Below are 24,017 nucleotides of genomic sequence, written 5' to 3'. Positions count from 1 at the left end.
CAGATTATGATGTTATAATGAATGCCATCTTTGAAAATAAATACACACTCATCCCGAGTCTCTGAAATTATTTTAGAATCTAACTTCTTTCTAGGAAGTAGCAAAATGAAAGAGAGTTTTTAGTAGTCGGACAAAAGCTGTCCATTATTCTCAACATTGAAAATTGAATGCAAAAAAAAATTAAAAATTTTTAAAACTTTGAATGCAATGATTTAAAGAAAAGTAACACATTATTTGCATAATATGTACAGAGTCATGCGGTTTCTAGTGATTAGAATTTTGTCATACCTGCAAAGGAAAAGAAGACGACAGTGGCTGAGAAGCACATCCCCTCATAAAAGATACCTAAACAGTATGCTTAGGATAACTAATATTAAGGATTTGAACATAATATAGTTTTCCTCAGAGGAAACAATCTTAGTTTCTAAAGAGCATTCACTTCTGACATCTCAATTTCTGATTTCAGTGGCTGCACACTGTGTACCTCTGTGCCACACTTAGGACAAGTAAAGTACACGTCAAATAAGAAACTACTGTTAACAAAGTAGTTAACAGAAGATGTGCTCACATCTTATGGTGTGAGGCATGGTTGGGCCACTCTCCACACTGTTTGCCACTGGCTGGCTGATAATGTATTGTCACTACTAGGAGCACCAGTAAGAGGAATACACCATGAAGACAACTTAGCTTTCAATTTCTGGATATTAATAAGTGGTAAGAGAAAACTCAGAAATTCAGCAAAACCATGCCAGAGAAGTTCCCTATTCATATGCTCAAAGCCAACTTCACGTACGTTTGGGGGCTTGCAAAATACAGAATGAATGCATAGGAGACATTCTGTAAAAGTTGCAAACTTGCCCCTCTGAAGGAAAATCAGGAAATTAATCAGCCCACATAATTTAAAAAGTCCAACCATGATATTCGCACACTGCCTGGCTTTCCCAAATGATGCCAAAAGACAGTTTCGAAGCAGGTCATAGCAGCGCTCTTCCAGCCACGTCCTGCCAATTGTACACACAGCATACCACAGCTTCTGATTTTTACTGGCTGGTACCTCAGCTTTGGGGAAAAATCGTTTTTATACTGAATATTCAAAATGGTTTGTCCCACAGTGGTATTTTGAGAATAGATGGTGAATTGCCACAAGAAAAGCCACAGCAATGCTTTTACCTCTGGCTCAAAGTGGGCTAACAGTCCTGGCTTAAATCCATGAAAGCACTGAGGAAACTGGGACCAAACTAGCTGCTCCAGGGGCTTGTTCAGCTCAAGTGCATCCAACTGACTTATTCTTAGCACTCTGTTTGTCCTTTTCATGTTCTCTTCTCTGGAAGCCAGGTCTTCTTAGAAGTCTCTTATTCACAGGCAATTAAGAAGGGAGAGGTCTTAGGAGTCTGCAAAACACCCCTGTTCCACCCCTGTTCTCTGAGACATTCTCTGGGAAGCTTGGATTCTCCTAGCAGAACCTGGATTACACCAAAACTACCTTTTATAATTTGGTGCATAACTTTCCAATCTTTTCTATGTGCATGTGTCTTTATGTGTATAATTCTATAGAGAAAGGATAATACCTAAATGGTCTTTTGTTCATTCACTGCTTTACCAAGAAATATGCCATGCACATTTTGCTTCTCAAGGTCATTTTGAATAATACATTATAAAATATCAACAGTATAAGTGGGTATATAATGAAAAGGAAACTGTTTCCAACTTTAGACACCTTATATTATTCAAATTAAAATTATTTCTAGAAACAACAAAAACCTTATACAAAAAATAGCATATAGATTTACTTCACTGTTTTGATGTTTGTAAGCTATACTAGTAAATGAATGCATCATAATTTATGTAAGCACAAAGTACGAGAAAGCATAATCATATTGGATACTTGAGTTGTGTTGAGTGTTTTGTAATTATAATTAATATCTGTCATATATTTATTCACATATATTCATATACATACATATATTCTTAGAAGACTGTTGTTTAAAAAATACATGCATTTCATATTATAATGGATATTACCAAATTATCTTCAAATGAGGTCTTAATAATCGGTTTCTACCAAGAGGGAATGGGAAAGTTTATGTACATTCACATCTTGGCCAACATAATCTACTACCAAAGTTTTAAACTTTGTCAGTCTCTTGGATATAAGAGAAAATATCCCATTATCTTTTTTTTTAAGGTTTTTATTTATTTATTTGACAGACAGAGATCACAAGTAGGCAGAGAGGCAGGTAGAGAGAGAGGAAAGGAAGCAGGCTTCCTGCTGAGCAGAAAGCCCAATGTGGGGCTCGATCCCAGGACCCTGGGATCATGAACTGAGCCAAAGGCAGAGGTTTTAACCCACTGAGCCACCCAGGTGCCCTGAAGTATCTCATTATCTTAATAAGCATTATTTTAATTATAAATGAAGTTGAAGTTTATTAATGAGATTTATGTTTGTAAGACTATTATATCCCTGTTTGAATGAATTATATTTTCTTATTTTTTACACATTTTTTTCTTCTGAGTAATTAATCTTTGAGTGCTGTGTAAGAGCCCTTTACATATTACAAAAGTATGTAATTTGTTACATGGCTGTTTTCATAGATTGTATTCATGCCCCCAGTTCTTCACACTTTATCCATGCCCTTCATCCTATAATTCAGTCATTCCTATATTAACCTCCTCATTCTGAGACTTTATGACTTGTTTTGGCTTATAGTAAGTAGTAGAAGTTACAATATACCAATTAAGAGTCTTGGCCTCAAAAGGACTCCATGTTTCTATTGTTTTATTGTACTTTGTCATTGCCACAAACCCACTGGAAAGGAATATCGGGTGAAACAGGACCAATGAACTCATTTGCCTCAGATGAGGTCCGTCTAAATAATCCTAGAACCAGGCAACACAACTGAGATTACTCCATCATCATGACTCAGTAGCCATAATAAATGATTGTGGTTTTAAGCCTTTAAATTTCAGGGTAGTTTGTTATGCAGCAATAGGAAATGGAAATCCTTCAGTGCTGTGTCTCCCTTTTGTTTCCTTTTCTCCCTCCTTCCCTCCTTCATTCCTCTTTTTTTCTTTCCTTTCTATTGTGCTTTCCTATATTTATTTGTGGCAGTTTTAACACCCTGTAATTATTATTCATTTTCTAATTTTTTAGCTTACCTTATATTTTTATTGACATTTTTATTGGAAATCACATTAAATTTATTCATCAATGTAGATAAAACATTTAGCACTTTTCTGTTCTAATAAATATCGATTTATATTATCATTTAACTACAAATAATACTTTATTATATAGATCATTTTCATTCCTTCATACTTATAAGCTATGCCTTGTTGAATATCTTTCCTATGTTTTTCACACTTGTCCAATTATTACTTCAGCACAAATCTTTGAAAGTGGAACTGGTGGGTACATATATTTTAAGGCCTTTGTATGTATTAAAACTATTCCCAGAAAATGTTATATAATGTTGTAGTCACACTAACAATTTATAATACTGCATATTCTCAACATCCCCAGAACACTCTGAATATTAACAATATTTTATATATTTGTCCATAACGATAAGAAAGTAACAACAGAGGTGGGTAGTTTAAATTCACGGTGTGACATGCACTTAGAGTCTACAAAGAAAAAAGTTGTGTCATATGTGATTAACTATACTCCAGGGAATGTGTGCTTTTCTGAGCTTTCATGTAATTACTATGAATGTTACTACTTTAGGAAGTGTCTGTGATCTCCATGGTAAGAGCACATTAACGGTCATAACTGTTTTGCTCTCCAAACCCCCACGCCATCCCATTTTGTCTTCCAGAAGACACACTTTCCTTTCACATCTCATCCCTTCTTCTTCATGTTTGGCAGAATCTTAAATAGGATAAACTCCACACTTTTAAAGTTTTTTATAAACTTTAATTTGGTTTTAAACGCCACTGAAGGTTTGTTTCCAGCACACCCACAATATGAAAGTTTAAAAGTGCATGAAAATATTAAAAACTTGATAGTTTCAAGGCAAGAAAAAAGTAATTCCAAAAATATGACGAGAATCTATACCACTTTAAAAACTAGGACATTTCTTTTTCAATGATCAAAATTCTCTTTGCTCCTTCCTCTCTTAAGCCCTGAGGAACAAGAACATATGATCTTAAAAATTTCCAACATTTCACTTAAGGCCTGACTTCCATTAAAATTTTCGTCACCTTATTAAGAGGAAAGATGTACATTTGTGGTATTATGTTATTCTTTAATCTGAAAAACTATGCAAACTGTGTACCTTTCAAACTAGTAAAGGTTAGTGAATACCAGATACATTCTGGGGCTCTATCCCATTTAGGATTTATAGTAAAATGACTTTCAACATTATGCGCAGAAGTCTAGCAATGATATTGTAAGAATAGAATGTATCAGATTCAGGACTAGTCGGAAAAATAAGCACTTGTTAGATAACAGGTGTGCTTTCCTGACCTTCCACCATCTCCTCTTTTACCATGAAAGAACCAATTACCTAGAACTCAGGGTGACTCAATTACTCTTCATAACAGTTACCAATTTATGGATGAATAATAATTCTAAGCCTAAATTCATGGCAGTTTCTTAATTTGGTCCACATAGCCCTTATTATGATTGAGTGAAAGAAACCCCCTTTTTCTTCCAGTGAATATAAACACAAAATCATGTTGCCCACAAATTAGCAGTGGTCATCTTGCTACTTTGAGAGAAGTACCCCCCAGGACAAAGCCAGCACTCCTCAGAGGAAAGAACAGAGAAATGGGGACTCGGCTGTGCAAACATGCTGGCTAATTGAAATTAAATTTAAAAAAAAACTTTTTTAGGGGTACCTGGGTGACTCAGTGGGTTGGGCTGCTGCCTTCGGCTCAGGTCATGATCTCAGGGTCCTGGAATCGAGTCCCGCATCGGGCTCTCTGCTCAGCAGGGAGCCTGCTTCCTCCTCTCTCTCTCTCTGCCTGCCTCTCTGCCTACTTGTGATCTCTCTCTGTCAAATAAATAAATAAAATCTTTAAATAAATAAATAAATAAATAAAAATTAAAAGAGACTTTTTTAAAAGAAGCTAAATCTGATGTTTTATCTCTGGATGGTTCAGTAATATGAGCCAATAAAATAACTACTGTTTATGCCACCATGAATAGAATGTTTTGGTTATTTATAATATAAAGAGTCATATTTATGTAAAATATTCCTCAGAAGGATAGTGAATCAAATTCTTGATACTTGGTACAACCAAGGAAGTTCATCTGGTGTCACGGATGCAGGAAAGATTCTAATATATTGTGATACAAGATGACAGTCACTCACTCTAGAGGAAAATATGTTTCCTAAAGCTCTTGGTTGATGGGTTATTCATGCTCTAACTCAAAACACAGTGGGGGAAGCAACTTTTCTAATCTCTGTGCTTGATATTATATTTGCTGAATAAACACCTTTTTATCTTTTACTTTGAAGGTTTTAAAAACATTGCTGAGTATTCGGGTTGCAGTTATCCTGTCAAATAAAATATTTCAATGAGTTATGAATGACTTTAAAGAAAGATCCCTTCATAACAAAAAAACAATTGGAAACATTTTCACCATACTAATGGCTAGGATAAAGACAAAATGTCAGCTAGTATCCAAGTAGGGAACAAATATTTCATGAATTACATTCTGTTTATACTTCAAACACAAATTTAAATTGTTTATTTAGCTAACAGGCTCAGCCTTGATTACATGTCATTAGTGTCCATTATAATTTCAACTATGCTTGAATTTTATAAGCCTGCTAGAAAATTATATTCTTATATTTCAGAAATGGAAATAAAACTAATGTGGTATTTTGGCTATTAATACCTATAATCAGGTTAATCATTGCTTGAAGGATATAAATTTTTAATTTTCTACAAATAAAACAAAAATTAAAAGCAATTCTTCAAATCACCAATCAGTTCTCAACTTGGCATCACTATTAGCCAGCTCCACACCAACTGACTACAGCTTTCCTAAAACATAATTATAATTTTCCTTTCCTATCTATAAAGTGTCGGCCTTGACTACTATAGGATCGATGCATTCACTTCAGAATTTACTTCCTTCTTCAATGTTTGAAGCACTTTATGGCACTTAAGTGAACACCTACATCCATTTATTTCTACAATCATTTCCTAGTTAAACATTAATAGAACTATATTGATGTCTTATTCATACCATTTGTTGTAAAATATGCAAAAAGGTTTATTTAGGAGTGAATAGAAAAGGGATACTAAAAGATTTACATGGTCAGAAAGTCCACAGAGAAGCCCAGTCTAAACAGAATTTAACTTTCGGATCAAGAGAATAAATGTGTTACACTTATAGGAGAAAAAAGATTCCTATTCATCAAAAGTGATTAATTTCATTCGCTGGAGACTTCAGAGAAGGTTCACATGATTTTCTTTATCCTGTCACACTGGTAGAAAATCTACATGATTACTGCTGCAGAGTCCGTGGCTTCACATAAAATGGTAAGTGGAGGCACCCGTCATTTGTATTGGGAATGGGACTGAGGCGAGCATGCCCCCTGCTCAGTACCCCTTTCCTATTTTCCTAGTTAACTCTCACTTATTCTTTGGCTCTCCAAAATCATCTAAGATTTGGATAAATCCTCTTGTAATATATTGCACAGCCTTTAGTAACTTCCTTCATAATATGTATCAGCTTTTAGAAGTACCTCCTTTTATAGCTTTAATATATGCCCCCATGTGCCCCATTAACTAAGCTGTAAGTTCCAAGAGGCCATGTCCATTTTGACCACTCTTTAGGTATACACACACACACAGAGATAGATACTTTCAGCCTTAATGCTTAGTACATAGTAGACATCAAACATTTTTTAAGGGGTGCCTGGGTGGCTCAATTGGTTAAGCCTCTGCCTTCAGCTCAGGTCATGCATGATTCCAGAGTCTTGGGATCCAGCCCTGCGTTGGGCTCTCTGCTCTGCGGGGAGCCTGCTTCCTCTTCTCTCTCTCTGCCTGCCTCTCTGCCTAATGGTGATCTCTGTCTGTCAAATAAATGAATAAATAAATTTTTAAAAAACATATTTTTTTAAAAACTCAGTGAATAAGTGAAAAAGAGACATTGATGTATAGACCTATCACTTTCCCTAGACAGAGATGAAAGAAGGTCCCTGAATACTTCCAAACCTCAGTCTTGAAGTGCATTCCAGGGAATTGTATGAGGCCAAACATAAGTGCAATTTCTCCCCGCCGCTGCTCAGATCCTGTAAGAAATCCCAGTTAACAGGGGATATAAGAGTAGAAAATTGAGTATATGGATTTTTTTTTTTTAACAGATGAAAAGCCTAAGATTTCTCCATGCCTACATACACCCTAGAAAACTTTTTTTTTTTTTTTAAATCTGCATTTTAGGTTTACTTTCTGTTAATCAAACCTCTCAAATTAACAAGGGGGCAAAAGTACTTGTGGCAAAGACAACTTTTTTGATTCATAGAATCATTCTATTTTCCTACTGGGAACACAGCTAATATATACTTTCCAACCCCTGTGCCTTTATGTCAGGGCCATGCAATTATAGTCCAACAAGTGATACATGGATGAAAATTAGCACCATAAAAATATTTTTTGCATCATCCTTTCTCCTCAGTTAGTTTTACAGATCAGGTATAGACCATAATACCACAAACAGAGAGACACTGAGGTCTTGAGTAATTGAAGCAGAGTGTCTCCCATGCTCCTCTTTCCCCACAATCCACTCTAACTTGCTTTGCACAGATTTGGATTACGTTGTGTTAAGCCAGAAGAGTTGGGAGTTGGTTAGCCACTAACTAATTGAGCACTATATGTTGTCACTGTCACTGAAACTGAAAAAGAGAGGTGAGATGGATTCCTTAACAACATTTTGGGAAACAATCAATAGGAAATTATCAAAGGCAGCTGGGCATCACTGATAGAACAGGTAGCTATTTACTGATATTTCATTTCTCCTTCTATTTTTGTAAGTATCTTGAAGATAGGCCACCATTGTCTTCATTTGTGATTCCCCAAAATTACCCAACATGATGCTAAGCTTTTGGGGAATAATTAAAGTTTAACAAATGAATAAATTGTTTGCCTTTTTACTCTAATTACATTAAATTACAATTAAAAGATGTGCCATTGAGAAAAAAGCATTAATTCTGAAAGCAAAAAAATGCTAGCCATGAGGATTCATCTACCACAGCTGTCCAAAAAGTAGTATTTCTACATAGCTACATAGCAAGGGAAATTTATGAATAACTCTTGTCTTTAGTTTTCTAGTCTTAAAAGGAATATTATAACTACTCAACATAGGGTTAAATGGGCATATATTTCAAAGCCTAGTAACTCATACAAGCAGGTGGTTCAAGTGTGTTTAATTGATATTTAAGTGGAAGATGTATTATTCTTCTCAGGTCATTTGCAAGCTAAAAAGAAAAATTACCCAGAGTCATCTTTTCATTCATCATTGTTTTGTAATGTTTCTATAAGACATAAGTAGAAAGAGACTATCTTTATGAATGAATAAAAATATACAGTTATAGAATTCTTTCCTTCAGATTACTTTTATTTCATTTTCCTTCTCTCAAACATATTCTAGCACTATATACATATTCTATTGGCAAGGTCTAGAACTAAAGATATCATTCATTAAGGTAATATATTGGAGCAAGAGTAAAATACATACATTAATTGGGTATTTAAATGCTCCAATGTTTATTCTGTATCAAGTTATAATAAAAGACAAGTATAACACAAAACATTTAGTGGGTAGTCAGAATATTTAACCCATTTTTTTAAGAAGAGGTAAAGTTTTTTTTTATAATTTTTATAATCTATCAACAAAAACAAAATATTTATTTAAAATATTCTCTCTTAAGATAGTGATTAAATTCCTATTTTCCTTCCAACTAAAACCTTTAAGGGCTAAATTCTGATTTAAATTGTAAGACATATATATATATATATATATATATATATATATATATATATATAATCAAGCTCTCAAATATTCACTATTATATTTCACAGTGAAATAATTTCAGTAGAGTGAATGAGTAAAAAAAACTAAGAGTTGCCCAGAGTCACGAGCCAAAAGACCATACCTTCATTTGAAAGTTTAGCTGATGAATTTGCAAAACCAGTGTCCTTTATGACTATGAGAATCCCAGGATTTTGGTGGTAACTTTGCCATGTTTTTCTCCTTTTTTTTCATTATGTTTGACATTTTTTTAAGGCAGGGTTTCATTACCGACAAGCAATCTATGGCAACAGGCTGGGGAAATAAGACAGTGTAGATATGGAGAAAGAGAAAGAAGGGAACAAAAATGAGCACCAAATTAGAATAAGGGCTTTGGAGGTACATCATCACTGTATAATATGTGTGTGTGAAATATTAGAGACTTCCAGAGAACGCTCTGAAGATACAACAGCAAACTAATTTGCTTTGATTTGTTACTCAAGATCAATAGTCTGGCCCTATGGCTAATACAAGTAGGAAATGGCAAAACTGATAAAATATGCCACTTTTTACTGTATTCTACAGTCCTCTGGGGCTTATGTACCACAAGGAAAAAATAAAGGCAAAAAGATCAAACTTTGCTTAACCAATACCTAGAAAAATCTGTATAATAATAACAATAACTGTCCAAATTATAAAAATAACTTTTCTAATTACTGTTGGTTTTTCTTTCAATTTCTTTGTCCCATTCTGCTTTTGTAGGAAATCCAAGCAGTGAGGGGATATCTAGGACAGAGCAGCAGACTGAGAAAAAGGGTGAGAAAACTGAAATCTCTCCTCACCTTCAGGACTCATCAGGAGAAAATGCAATGCTTAAATCCAGAGAAGCCCACTAGGTGTCATTTTCTGGATGAATCTGTTATCGCACAGGATTAGGCTCTCTGGTTTTGCAGGGTCCATTGTTGATGGGCCTAGGGTTGATGGATCAGATTAGCCAAGTTTATTAATTTGTATGTTAAGGCCACTTTCACTTAACTACAGTGCTCATGTGACAACCAGGACAAAATGTTTCCTTTTATCTGACAATTTAGTATAGGATATTGAATTAGTAAACTAAAAACTTGGCTAAAGAGGTGAATACTGTGGCAACTCAACTAATTATTCCTGATCCACATAGATTATAATTTTCTTGTGACTATATCCATATTCACTAGATTCATGGTCTCTCCTCCAGTTACTGATAGATCAATGCTGCGTACTTCTGGCTCTTCGGGCTTTCACAGCTTTACATCATTGACTTTAAAAGCAGATTCCCAAAAAAAAAAAAAAAAAAAAAAAAAAAGGCAGTGGATGGCTGCATATGGAACTGTTGAGAATCTGATTAAAATCACAAATTTGGGACCCCATCATAGACCTACTAAAACAATATTACCAAACGTGGAGCACGAGCATTTGTATATTTTCATAATTTTCCCCAGGAAAATCTAGTAAGTGGTTCATTTTGCCTCTGTTCAGACTAAAAAACCTACTTGCAAACACACCTTTTTTCACTAGTGAGTACAATTTAATTGGATATATTTTCACATAATGAATTTAAATCATATACCAATGTGTCTTCACTGAGGTTAGAATTAGGATCACTTCAGTTTGATATTGATGGTAATAAAAGGTATTGATAGTTTCTAGGCACTTTGATCACTTATTTAAATATTCTTATTTCCCTCTCACATATGATACTTGATCATGTCACTTGTGGGATAGACTTTAATAGCTTAACTTCAGAATCCCTTTTCTGAAGTTTATAGTGGGACCCATAATAGCATTAATAACACATCAGTAGGGGACTTGGATGGCTCAGTTGGTTGAACATCTGACTTGTGATTTCTGCTGGGGTCACAATCTCAGGGCTGTGGGATGGAACCCCGCTGTGGTCTCCATGCTCAGCAGGGAGTCTGCTTGAGATTATCTCCCTCTACCTTTGCCCCCACCTTCATTCATATTCCCCCCCTCTCTCTAAAAATAAACAAATCTTAAAAAAAAATGCATTTGTTATTCTTCCAGGTAAAAATTATAGTATACATTTTTCAAGCTTTTAGGATATTGGTGAAGACACTAAAATACTCCTTTTATAGAACAGGGCAAACCAGTTATGGTAAATTGTACATCATTTCTGAAACTAATAGCTTCTTCTTGAGAGAATACTAGTAACCTTCCACCTTCTGTGAGTTTATGTTTTGTCAGTTAAGAATGCCAACTCTTGTGCAGATTTCTGGAAATTTTAAGGTATAGCGTATGTTTTGTTTCATAAGCCAGGTTCCTAATATGATTCATGATTTACAAAGGTTCAGAAAAAATTAGTAAGAAAGTGATTTGGGAACTTTTCTACCTGTATTAAGATTTTAAAAAAGAAAATTTCCCTGAGGTTTTGCTATTCAGAACTACAGACAAAAACTGTCAAAGATAATCCATTGTAATTTAGAAATGGTGAAACATTTAAGTGGCATCTGCATTAATTATCTGAATATTCTAGATCAACAGTTCCCAAAGTGCTTCCCATGGCACACTAATCCAGCAAAATATTCTTCCAAACAGAAAATGGCTCCATGGCAAAACATACTACACTACTTTGGCTTAGAGATTCACTTTGCACATTAGAAAATTAAAAGATCGCAAAAATCCTGCAAAAAAGAAAACTTACTTTGTTCAGCATTTCCTAGATATATTTGATAAAATATTTCTATATAATATCTATTAATATCTGAGGCCCACAGAATATACAACAGGTTAGGAGTAATGTAACATAATGTTTACTCTTTGCCCATAAATGTATTTACAAATGAGAAAACAGCCCTTCGATAAGGTATAGGTCTAGATAATCATTTCTTTTTTTTTTTTAAGATTTTATTTATTTGACAGAGAGAGAGATCACAAGTAGGCAGAGAGAGAGGGAAGCAGGCTCCCCGCTAAGCAGAGAGCCTGACGCAGGGCTGGATCCCAAGACCCTGAGATCATGACCTTAGCCGAAGGTAGAGGCCCAACCCACTAAGCCACCTAAGCACCCCTAGATAATCATTTCTAAAAATATGATCACTGTAACTATGCTAGTCTTCCCAGGAATAGCAATATGAACTGGTTATTTTTTATTATTTCTTTTAAATAGGTTGCATTTTTCAGAGCAGTTTTAGATTGCCAGAAAAACTGATCAAAAAGTACACAAAGAGTTCCCATATGCCTCCAGGCTGCAAACATGCACAGCCTCCTTCACTATCAGTACACCCCATAAGAATAATACATGTATTAAAATTGATAAGCCTACATTGATACATCATTATCACTCAATAATCCATGTTTACATTAAGGTTCACTCTGAATCCACCATTACAGTAACATAAAAAATAGCTGCTCTGCTCTAAAAATCCTCAGTACTCCTCCTACTTATTTCTCCCTCCTCCCTGAACTCTGGCAACCCTTGATCTTTTTACTGTCTCCTTAGTTTTGCCTTTCTCAAACTGTCCTATAATTGGAATCATACAGTATGTAGCCTGTTAAGATTGGCTGCTTTCACTTAAAAATATACAGTTGAAATTCTTACATGTCTTTTCATGTATGCTGGCCTCAACTATTTTCTCTTTTGATTAGCTCTGACATTCACTCCTATTTTTACTCTCATTCTAAATTCATGAAATCTTTTCCTCTTTCAAGTTATTGGTAAACTATGCACAATATGAGGTGATGAAAATGATGTTTTTTTTAACTATAAAGTTTGTTTCTTCTGGGAGACATGCATGGTGGCTACCAGTTCTTTGATTAATACTTTAGGTAATTGGGAAGAGGAGCATGGCTACTGAAATCCACTTGATGAAGAGTATATCAGGATTCTGGCAGGGAAAGAATATTGAGCTGCAGAAAATGAAAAAGAGAAACTAGACCAAGAGATAGCAAAACTGAAATAAAGATCCAGGCAGATAACCAAACATTCGCCTCAATCTGAAAGTGAAATGAATGGCAAGGAGCTTTCATCTTACATGCCAATGCCTATAAATTGCTAGAAGCTGCTTGGACTGTGGTGAAGAATGTGAGGTTATAGCCAAGTTTAGGGAGATACAGTGCTATGATTCATTAGTTCTCCTTCTTCTGGATATAAGAAGAGAGAGCCATGACAAATGTGCCAAGTGTTTTTTATCTCTTGCCTATATATGGAGAGAAGATGTGGACCAAGGTACCTACAGCTTTCTATATGGGTGGGCCTAAATTAAAACCAGAGAGAGCCTCAACGTGGTTGCAGATCATCTCACTGAGAAGCCATGGACATGAGTAATTTTACCCATTTGCCCACCCTTTAAACTACCTCTTTTCATATTGGAAATAATTTCTAAAAAGGCAATAGTTCCCAGTGTAGGAAAGAATATCAACCCAGGGGGAGAGTAGGAATATCTAGACCTATTTGCTTAAGTTTTCTAAATGGGGGCACAGTAAGAAATAACAAGTAAATCTTGCTATAGAAACTCCATGCTGTTACCCAAGGCCCTCTCAACATCAAATGTCCAACTGGTATACTTCTAGTCATTAAGCACTGATAATGAACTCAGAATGTCAAAACCAGGATGACTGGGGGTTGAAGTCAGATATCTGATGTTCTGAGCACGTATCCTAATAGAAGGTTTAATGATAAACAGAATGGCAGAGTTTGGTCACAGAAGATAAAATGTGCCATATTCACTAGGGTGCTAAGCCATCATCAGGACAGTCTTGCCAATATTTGAGTAGAGTAACTTAGATATCAGATCTGGATGAATGATATTCCAGGAACATGTCAAGGATGGAAAGATGGGCAGCAGCCTCTTAAGTTACCTGATGTGATGGCCAAGGAATAACTATCATAGATGTTGGTATACTGTCACCAGTAATCTCTGCAAGTGGTCTTCAATGTTCTGAAAATGTTGTAATAGACAACTGAAATACTTTGATAAAAGCTTTTCTAAGTGGGCTCTTTCTTTATATGTCATCTTAGAGAAGGCTTCCTTAGCTCTTCATGGTGTACGAATCATACAGTGGGCTAAGAACCTGAGCTCTAAAGTCAGACAACCCTTGGGTCAAATAGCAGTTTCCATCAGGTAGAACCTAGATGAACTTTTAACTCCTTACATAACCCTTCTAAGGGGTTATACAAAGAAGACAAGGTAAACAAAGCAACTCAGCTGTAAAGAGTAAACATGATAACACATGCAAAATGAGTAAGATTGGACTTGGCATAGTAAGTGCTCTGTTAAATATCAGATTTAAAACAAATAAACAAAGAAGATTTGCCCTCAGGGACTCTGAATTTTTAGTTCCTATAATTATGAGCACCAATGTACCTCCAACTATATGGAGTTGCTTCTACTGGCTTTAGCCTAGGCAGCAAGGTCTGATGTGAGCTGAACTTTTAGCTCACAAACTCTAGGCAAGATCACAGTCTCATGGGGGATTTAATTATCCTGGAGGTAGCATCTCCAAAATTAAAGACAGATGTGATGGTAAGAGTTCCCTTTCTTACTGTGGCTTCCAAAGCCAGCTTTCAAGAAGTAGGCATGAGTTTGAGGACCACTCGGTCCCCACTTGGACAAGAATACCCTAAAAACCCTTTCCCCTAACTCTAGGGCCAAACTGGATAAGGCAAGATAGGGTCAGTAAACAAGGACTTTGGCAGCTAGGAAAGAGCAGCTACCTACAAAAATTTAAAAAATATTTATCTCCTTTAAAGTGAATGTTTATTGGGAGAGTCAAGTGTGGGAATGTATAATGATTTTCCATTAAATAATAAGTAAGCTTAAAATCCCCAGAAGTCATGCTCACCTTTTCACCTCACACTTTCAGGAAGCCTAAAAAGACTCTGAAAAGTGGCTCATCTCACTGTGTTTCACACCAGTAGGGCCAGGAACACAACCTAAGGTTCCTGGTAGAGCTCCACCTAAAGAAGAAACATCTCAAGATCAAATGTTATGCCTTCATTTACTGAGCTTTAGCCATTAACTCAAGATAAGCAAAAGATCCAAAATCTGTAGGGGTCAAATTGTGTCTAATTCCTCCTTCAAGACCAATAGGAATCTGAAGTCAAGGAGTTCTACCCTGCAGATTCCAGGAGCTACAGGGCAAGAAACTAATTCAGAGTAAATAGATCAGCAAAATTAAAAGGGTGAGGTCCAATACCTAAATAAATCACCAGTCCAAAGAAGCCTGACGAAAGGCAAGAATTCATGTGTGATTTAATGGGTGAAAATCAAAAGACTGGAAATTCCACAGCACGATGAAGAAAGTTGTTAAAAGACTAGGCAGCATGAACACCATGGTTCACAAATCATGAAACTGAATGAGAACTTCATTCCCAGTGTGACATAACATAGCCAGGAAATATGACTTTAATGTAAGTGATCAGAGACTTAGGTATATGATATTATGTTATACAATTACATGAAAAATCCCTTCTAATGAGGAAATTCAACTTTTCTTCATGTCCATGCTGACTTTATTTCACACTAATAAAGGTTAGTGTGAAAATCTAACAAGACCCCACTTCTGCCAAATGCTTCCCTTTTCATAAAGTCCCGTTTCTCCTTATCACGCATGACAACTTTGAATTGCAAAAAATAATTTCCATTAGCATTACATTATACAAAATACAACTAGCAATGAACTGTTGCAAAATGTCACAAGATGTGTGAGAAAACCATATGGTTGGGAACTTGACACCATATCATCATTCCTGGTAATGAACCAATTCATTTTTTTTTTATTTTAAATTTATTTATTTATTTTTATTTATTTCTTTTCAGTGCAACAGAATTTATTGTTTATGCAGTGCACAAACCAATTCATTTTCGTCATTGTAGTATACCAGGTAAGCTCATTCCATGTAACTCCTATCAATTTACAATATGGAGTATACTCACAGCAAGCCATCAAGGGAAAGGAGTGGAGTAGATAAAATTCCAACTTAGATAGAGTGACAAGTACTGATTCAGCACTGATTCAGCACAAAAGAAATTTCTCTACAATTAATTCAAGAACAAAAAGAAGTACTCACAATGTAATCACTAGTCCATTAAACTATAATTTGTAATGCAGGATAAAGCTGCATCAGAATGGTTCTACTACTGGGTTGACTTAAATAACAAAATCATCCACTCAAACAAATGCAAATTTCCCTAGTCCTGTAAGTGAAGGGTAACTGAAAGCTTCAAACCATTCATCACGGCCAATACTGAGTGTTTAAAGAAAGTTCTTTGTTGAGGTTCAAAACAAGATAAAATATTAGAAGCATTCAAAAGCGTTCTATCTTTGAAACATCAGTCTTCAGAACAAAAAGTCACTAACTTGCTAAAACATCCTTCAACAGGAAAATGGACCAGAATTTGAAATACATATTAAAATGCTTTAAATAAGTAATCTAATACTCACCATCAGTGGAACTACGCCTAATCAAAACCAGTAGGTATTTTTTGGATATTTTATATGAAAGGATATTTATTTCATAACTAGAAGTACATTTCTATAGTTAAAGAAATACAGACTGTTCACAGTGGACAGGCAATTTCTGATTAGATGCCTCTAATTTAAGGAACTTAACATAAACGATGAGCTATTTTTAGAAAGATTGGCCATCCATTCCAGTGATACCTAATGTCCATTTAATGGAAGACACGCAGGCTTATTAGCAAACACTTCAAGGAGAAAAGCAACAGAGAAATAAATTTGTTAAAAACATTTCTCAAATGTTAATGTTCATTTGAAACATTTGAAGATCATGTTAAAATGCAGATTCTAACTTGTTAAGTCTGAGATTCTATATTTCTAACATGTTCCCAGCTGATGTCGATGCTGCCACGGGAACACTCCATGAATAACGGTTACAAAGAAATAAAGTCAATCACCATCATACAAAGGAGCTTGTTTTCTTTAAATTTCTCTTAGATCCCACTTAGTCTGAATTGTCCTACATAAATGATTTTTAACTTGGTTACACAGTAGAATCACCTGAGGAGTTTTCAAAACTCCTACTGCCCAGGTCACATCCCAAATCAATGAAATCAGAATTTTGAGGTGGTAGGTCCTGGCATCAATAGTTGTTGAAGGTCCATAGGTGATCCCAAAGTGTAGCCAAGAGTGAGAACCGCTGGCCGAGATTGCCTTTTAATGGCTTAACAAACAAAATTTAAGCCTACCTCTTCTTAACTTCAGTTTAGTATCCAAGTACTTAAACAGATGTCATAATCACTAAAAACATCAGCGCCGGAAAAATCAAGCAAAACCCTTCGCTGTATAGATTATCTTCTACTGGGGTTCTTTAGGCAACTTTGAGGTGACTTTACAAATGTGGTTCATAATTGCCCTCTCATGTTTTCTATCATTGGATGCACATTTTGCTGGCCCTATTTCACTATAGTCTTCAGGAAAGAAAAACAGCTTTCTGAACATACCCTGCCTTTAACTGACATATGCACATAATGATAGATAATTCATAATGAATCTCAACTTCAGTTTCATATTGAATATGGAAACAGCTTCAATCTTCCCATTATTACAGAAAAGCAACACTTTATGTAATATCCATATCTGCAAACAAACAAATGCTAATAGTGGGCCAGAAAAGTAAAAAAAAAAGAGAGAGAGAGAGAGAGATTGAGTTATAATACTGGTTGTCAATATCTTGATCTACAAATAATGCAGTACTATAAAACGATCTTCAGTTAGGCTGATATCTTCCACACTAATGATTATGCTCACTATAAAAACTCATTATGGATCTGAAACATTTTACATACTAATCATGTTTCTCTATTAGTATGTAGGATAATTAAAAAGCAAAGATAATCTTGTCCATTGGTGTGTCCCACACAAATTTTTAAATGTTTACATGGCAAAGGCAAGTCAAAATTCATTCTTTCGCGTTGGTGGTATAGTGGTGAGCATAGCTGCCTTCCAAAATTCATTCTTTCAAAATTTTTTCCAATACTAATTGTACCAAAATAAATTTTCCTATATCTGAAGTATCTTGTTTCTTATTGCCTTCAAATTAAATTATCATTCACTTCCTTATTCTTTCATTCAATACCTCTTTATTCAATTGACTAATTAAATGCTTATTATATTAGGTACTATGCTGTACTCTGGGAATAGACTGGTGAGAAAACCAGATATAGTCTCTGCCTTGTTAGAGTTTACAACAGAGGGATAGACAGATATATGGGAGTTTACAATATAGAAGGATAGACAGATACATGTGAAATAACTATAGTATCAAACATAAAATTATAAAACTGTAGCTATAACAAATGCTTAAAAAAACAAAACAAAACAAAAAAACTAAAACAAGAAACACTATGATATAAGACTCTAAAATGGGGAATTTGACCTCGTTAGGGAGCTCAGAAAAGACTGTCCTGCAGAAGCAACTCTAGAACTACAATCTTAAGGATATCAGGTTTTTGTCCTTTTTAAAACAGATTTACTGAGCTTTAATTGATATATAAAGAACTGTATAAATTTAACGTATAATTTGATGAGTTTAGACATAGGCAAACATTTATGATACCATCACCACCATCAAGGTAATAGATATCTCTAACACTTTGCAGAATTTCCTTATGTCCTTTTGTTTCATTTTGTTTTGTGGTAAGAGTACTTAACATAAGATCTACTCTCAACAAATTTTGAAGTTCACAATATGGTATTAACTATAGGCACTATGTTGTACAGGACATTTTTAGAACTTAATTAACATAATTAAAACTTTATTTCCTTTGAATAACAACCCCCAATTTCCCACCCTCAAATCTCTGGCAACCAGCATTATATTCTCTGCTTCCATGAGTTTGACTATTTTAAATAACTCATATAAGTGAAATCATACTGTATTTGTCTTTCTGTTGACTGGCTTATTTCACTTAGCTTAATATCCTCAAGGTTTATCAATGTTGTCACAGAAACAGTATTTCCTTTTTTTTTTTTTTTAAGATTTTATTTATTTATTTGACAGAGTGAGATCACAATTAGGCAGAGAGGCAAGCAGAGAGAGAAAGAGGAAGAAACAGGCTCCCTGCCAAGCAGAGTGGAATTCGATCCCAGGACCCTGAGATCATGACCTGAGCCAAAGGCAGAGGCTTAATCCACTGAGCCACCCAGGTGCCCAGTATTTCCTTTTTTAAGGCTGGATATTATTCCAGTGTGTGTGTGTGTAATATCACTTTTTCTTTACTCATCCATCTGTAGATAGACACTTGACAAAAAGCAAATAGAAGAAAATTCCAAGAATAGGAAAGAGCAAGGAAATAAAAGATGCATAGTTGAAGGAAGCACAGCAGGTAGAAGGAACAAGATGGGATTATTGAGGCCCTGGTTGAAGCAGAGAGGGAAGGGAGTATGGTGTGCAACTAAGCTGCTGTTCTGTAAGGTGCCATTGCCTGCATCTTGGATTGGGGAAATACTTCTCAAGATGATTATGTGTACTTTCATTAGGGAAGTCAAAGTTACAAAGTACAATTAAAATAGTCAAACACCACGGGCTATATAGAAGTATATAGTATATACAGCCTCTTCCAATTCATAGATCCTCCTTTCTTCTCAGACTTTTACATCAATAAATAAGTTAGAATACTGTGAGAGTATTGGAATAACTAGAATACTGTAAGAGCTAAAAATTACCTTAGAGACTAGACCAATATAATCATTTTTAACGGCAACTCTATGTTCTACATTTTCCTACAGTTTCTTTGCACTATTTTAAGTTCTATGACACATCTATATTAGATAATAATAGCAGTGATACTGATAAGCCCTGTAAACTAAATGTAACACGTTTGCATTTACCTAAATATATTTAAACACAAATGGAGAATATTAAAAACAATTTTAAAATAAGAAGAGTTTAGCTCTAGAGTAAGCAAACTATAGCCGGTGGGCCAAATCCAGCCCAAGGCCTGTTTTTGTAAATAGAGTTTTCGGAGAACACAGGCATGTGCATTAACTTATACATTGGCTGCTTTCATGCTATAATGGTAGAACCAAGTAGTTGACAATGAAAACCATATGACCCTCAGGGCCCTTTATACAAAAAGTTGATATTGTATTTGATTACATCTGGATAGAGTTAGTCTGACTCTATGATAAAACATCATTTATACCATATTTTCCCAAAGATTTTAGCATCTCCTTTTGGAGGAAGTTTTTAAGAAAGTAAATAAATTTCTCCATTGGGGTGACCAACTGTTCCTGTTGGTCTGGGACTCCTGGTTTTACTACTGAAAGTCCATGTCCTAAAAATCCGCTAGTCCTAAGGAAATCATCTGGTCACTCACCACAGCCCTCCTAGAATTCAGACTAGGCAGACACTTAAACTGACAATACAGTTTGTGAGCAAGAGACTGTGCTTTATGCATGCTTTTACTTGCATCCCCACATCCACCTCTAGTACAGATTACTAATACTCAGGAGCGCTCAAACTATGCCATCATTGTATTAATAACAAAATGAGATACCATTTATAGATCATGCCTAAATCTAAGTCCACACTGAACAGGGATCTTCAGCCTATGAGGTTCATATCTCTAAAGGTAAAAGTGGTTTATCTAACAGCATATTTCTTCCTCTAAACCACCTGCCTGGAAGAACACTCATTTACAAAGAACACTGAGCAGCTTTGTTAGAGGTGAGGTGATATGAGATGAAGATTAAAGCAGCAACATCTGCTTTCCCAACTCCCTTAAAAAACAAACAAACAAAAACACTACTTGGGTTTAAAGAGAAACTGTAGGTCTATTTGAGGTACAGACCAGTGAGCCATCTCAGGTCCCTGTGCCCAAGTGTAAGGGCAGCCAACAATTACTGAAAGCAACATCCCTGGAAGCACCCCATATAAAACAGATTAATCCAGTACTCCCCGTACAAAGGTACAAAGGCAGGATCATGGAAAATTAGGAGGGATTAGGAGAGAAGAGCTTCTTAATAAACAGTGCATGTGTCTAAGGGTGGGGGTTGAAAAGGGCAGAAGTGCCTGAAGCATTTCTGAGTGCAAGGATCATTGAAGATTCATGATCCAATTTCCATGGACTTAAGTTTGAGAGAACCGAGAGTTGCTTAAGGGTGACAGCCTCAAAATGAATACTTATCATTTTAAGTATACCCAAGTATTTGTCCTTTGTTGTCAGGGTAATTTCAGTTTTCATTTTTCAGTGGTAGAACCCGGAAAACTATCTCTGTTTAAACTGTGGGTACAGTTGCCAATAAATATTTTTTTCATCAGTGTGTTTGCTTCTAAGTAACTAATTTACACACACAGTGGTGCTTATTAAAAACTGTTTTGAATACTGTATCCTAAAATAGGTATCTGCCTAGAATAATTTTTTCTATAAGCTGTCCAGACATAGGTTCTCACATAAAGCAAGAAGCAATACTTCACAAAAGATGGAGTGTTGAGTCCTAAATCTGTTTAAGCACTCCGCTGACAATTTTCCAACAGATCTGGGAGCTTCTCATTATGGGTAAGCTGGTATTTTAAAGCTGTCAAAGTGTACATTAACCAACTGCTGCTCAGGGCATGGAGAAATCATCATAAAGGTCAATAACTCTTTTGTATTTTTCTTTGCTGAATGGGGGAGAGCCCTTTTATAGGCATTTTAATTATTTCATGATAAAGGAAAATTTTTTTCACAATGGACATTCAAATAATCAAATAATAATTGTAATAATGTGAGAGCCTGACTTCATTGTGATCACGAGTACATTATTGTACGGATTATTATAAGGTTTGGAGGGGAAAGTGTTTCCTCCTCTTTGGGAAAACTAAGAGGTGAGGAGTCTGGATTTAGGTAAAAGGAAGAGCCATGGGAGTTTCTGTACAACTGAGAGGGACTCCCAACTCTGAGCTATGGAGAATGAGAAACAAGAGCATCCAAACAGAGAAGCGTGGCAAAAGTATACTTAAATTTATATATCTATATATTTAATCAAGTTTAAAAAGTTGCCTCTAAGTAAAAAGGGACAGGGGCATCCCAAACAGAGAAGCATGGCCCATGATTAAGTGAAATAAAATCCTGGTTAAAATTTCTCTGCCAGTTTAATAATTCTTTACACACAAGTTCTCAACACACAGTTTTTGCTTTTTCTTAATTGTTATATGTGTATATCTTATAAGTATGCAACTCAATGAATTTTCAGAACCAAATAAACCAATGTAGCCAACACTCAGTTAAGGAAACAATATTACCTTGCTTGTCACTGCTTCTCATAAACCACTATCCTAACTTACTTTGTATACCTTTGTTAAATATCACTATTTGGTGTTAGCTATATTTTTGAAACTTAAGTCTGGGGTTCATGCCTCCTAGGAGTGAAATCAAGGGGCAACAGCATAGTTCTGGAGAACATGGTGAGTGGACAACATCAGAGGCATAGCAGGGGGACCTGGATCCATAGTATAGAGCACAAATCAGCAAACTTGTTAGATATCTACCTCTACCTATCTTAAGGGCCAGAGAGTCAACATTCTTGACTTGGCGGTCCATAATGTCTTTGTCAAAACTCTAAATGAGTGTCAGTGTCTGTATTCTAATAAAATATTATTTATAAAAACAGGCATTGGGGTTGTATTCTGTTGACCCTTGATATAAAGCAAGCAGTATGCAGTGCAATATGATATATTACATGAAGAACATCAGGAGGGGAACTTCGTAAAATCCTGGACCTCACCCTAAATAACTCAGACATTGGTTATCTGGACTTCTCAAAGCAGAACCTGAACCTTCTAGTTTATATTTGCTTACTTCTATCCTTGGTCTAGTTTCTAACTTTCAAAATAATGTAGGAGTCAGCAGCAAAAGACTGGAAATATCTAGAAGCAAGACTATTTCTGTTATATTTAGCAACATTGCTTAAGGAAATCACTCTGAATTTCATAAATTTTCTAAGTCTCAGATTCATTAAAAGCAAAGTTTTGCTTCAATAAAATATTATATGAACAATGGAATTTGTATAAATCTTGAGGGTTTCTAAATATTTGACAATTCAACCACTAGTTAAAAAGTCCATTATATTCTGAATTTAAAGGAGAGACACAGTTACACCTAACAGCACATTTCTTCAACTTTTTCAAACTACTGGTCATTTTAACATGCTTTGATTCGATTCTGTTTCCAGAAAGCTAATCTGTTTCAGGACATGATGAAAAGATTTGCATCATCTTGCATTCAATGTGTTAGAGCCTTTATGTTCTTGGCAGAGGGTGTTCTAATGTCTACTACAGAAATACCAATTGTGAGAGAGAAAAGCAGAATTTCTACAAAGTGCCTACTGAATCAAAGAATGCTTAATCTGCTTTCAATTATTCCTTCAGAAAACTATGAAAAGTTATAGGGAAATATGAAAATTAATGTGATTTGATAAAAATCAAACAACCATTGGACATTACCTGACATTAATTAAGTACCCATGGAATTAATTTTTCTTATTATATTTTAAAAGTGTGGAATTGCCCAATTATTTTCTTTGTCCACAGAATAGACTAAGCATCAATGTTTTGTTTTGTTTTTTACCATAACACTAAAAATTATAAGTCACCCCACCAACATATAGGCCATCTTTGACCTCTTCATTTTCTCTTTTCCTGTGTGCAAGATATACTATTCTATGTATTCCTCTCACTAACCCCACTACCTACATGCTAGTCCAAAAAAATCATTATTTCTCTTATTACAACAGCCTCCTACCAGTCATCTTACTTCCACAATTACCCCCACCAGAGTCTACATTTCACACGGCAGCTAGAGTGACACCTTGAAAATACAGACTAGATGTTATTAATCAGTTCAAAGCCCTCCCACAGCCTTCATCCCCTCCCTTATTTCATCTGCATGTTCATATTTATTTGTTATATATTTTAGTTGTCTTTTCTACCAACTAGAAGAAGCTTAATAGGAGAAGGGGAGTTGGAGTGAAAGGAAGGAAAGGAAAGGTAGAGAAATTGCCTTGAATTTATTAAATACATCCACAAAAGACCAAAAAGCAGAATTTCTCTGTTTTT

The 24,017-nt window shown here is 35.3% G+C and overlaps 1 pseudogene; it reads right to left on the bottom strand.

The window, feature by feature from the left end:
• Window positions 1-373: 373 nt before the first annotated feature.
• On the bottom strand, window positions 374-4,475 carry LOC101682520 (annotated as a pseudogene).
• Window positions 4,476-24,017: the final 19,542 nt, after the last annotated feature.

The sequence above is a fragment of the Mustela putorius genome, unplaced genomic scaffold (genome assembly GCF_011764305.1).
Source record: "Mustela putorius furo isolate JIRA1106 unplaced genomic scaffold, ASM1176430v1.1 tig00000224_pilon_pilon_pilon, whole genome shotgun sequence".
NCBI lineage: Eukaryota > Metazoa > Chordata > Mammalia > Carnivora > Mustelidae > Mustela > Mustela putorius.
The sequence above is the reverse complement of the archived record's forward strand: the minus strand, read 5'-3'. Positions and strand labels throughout refer to the sequence as shown.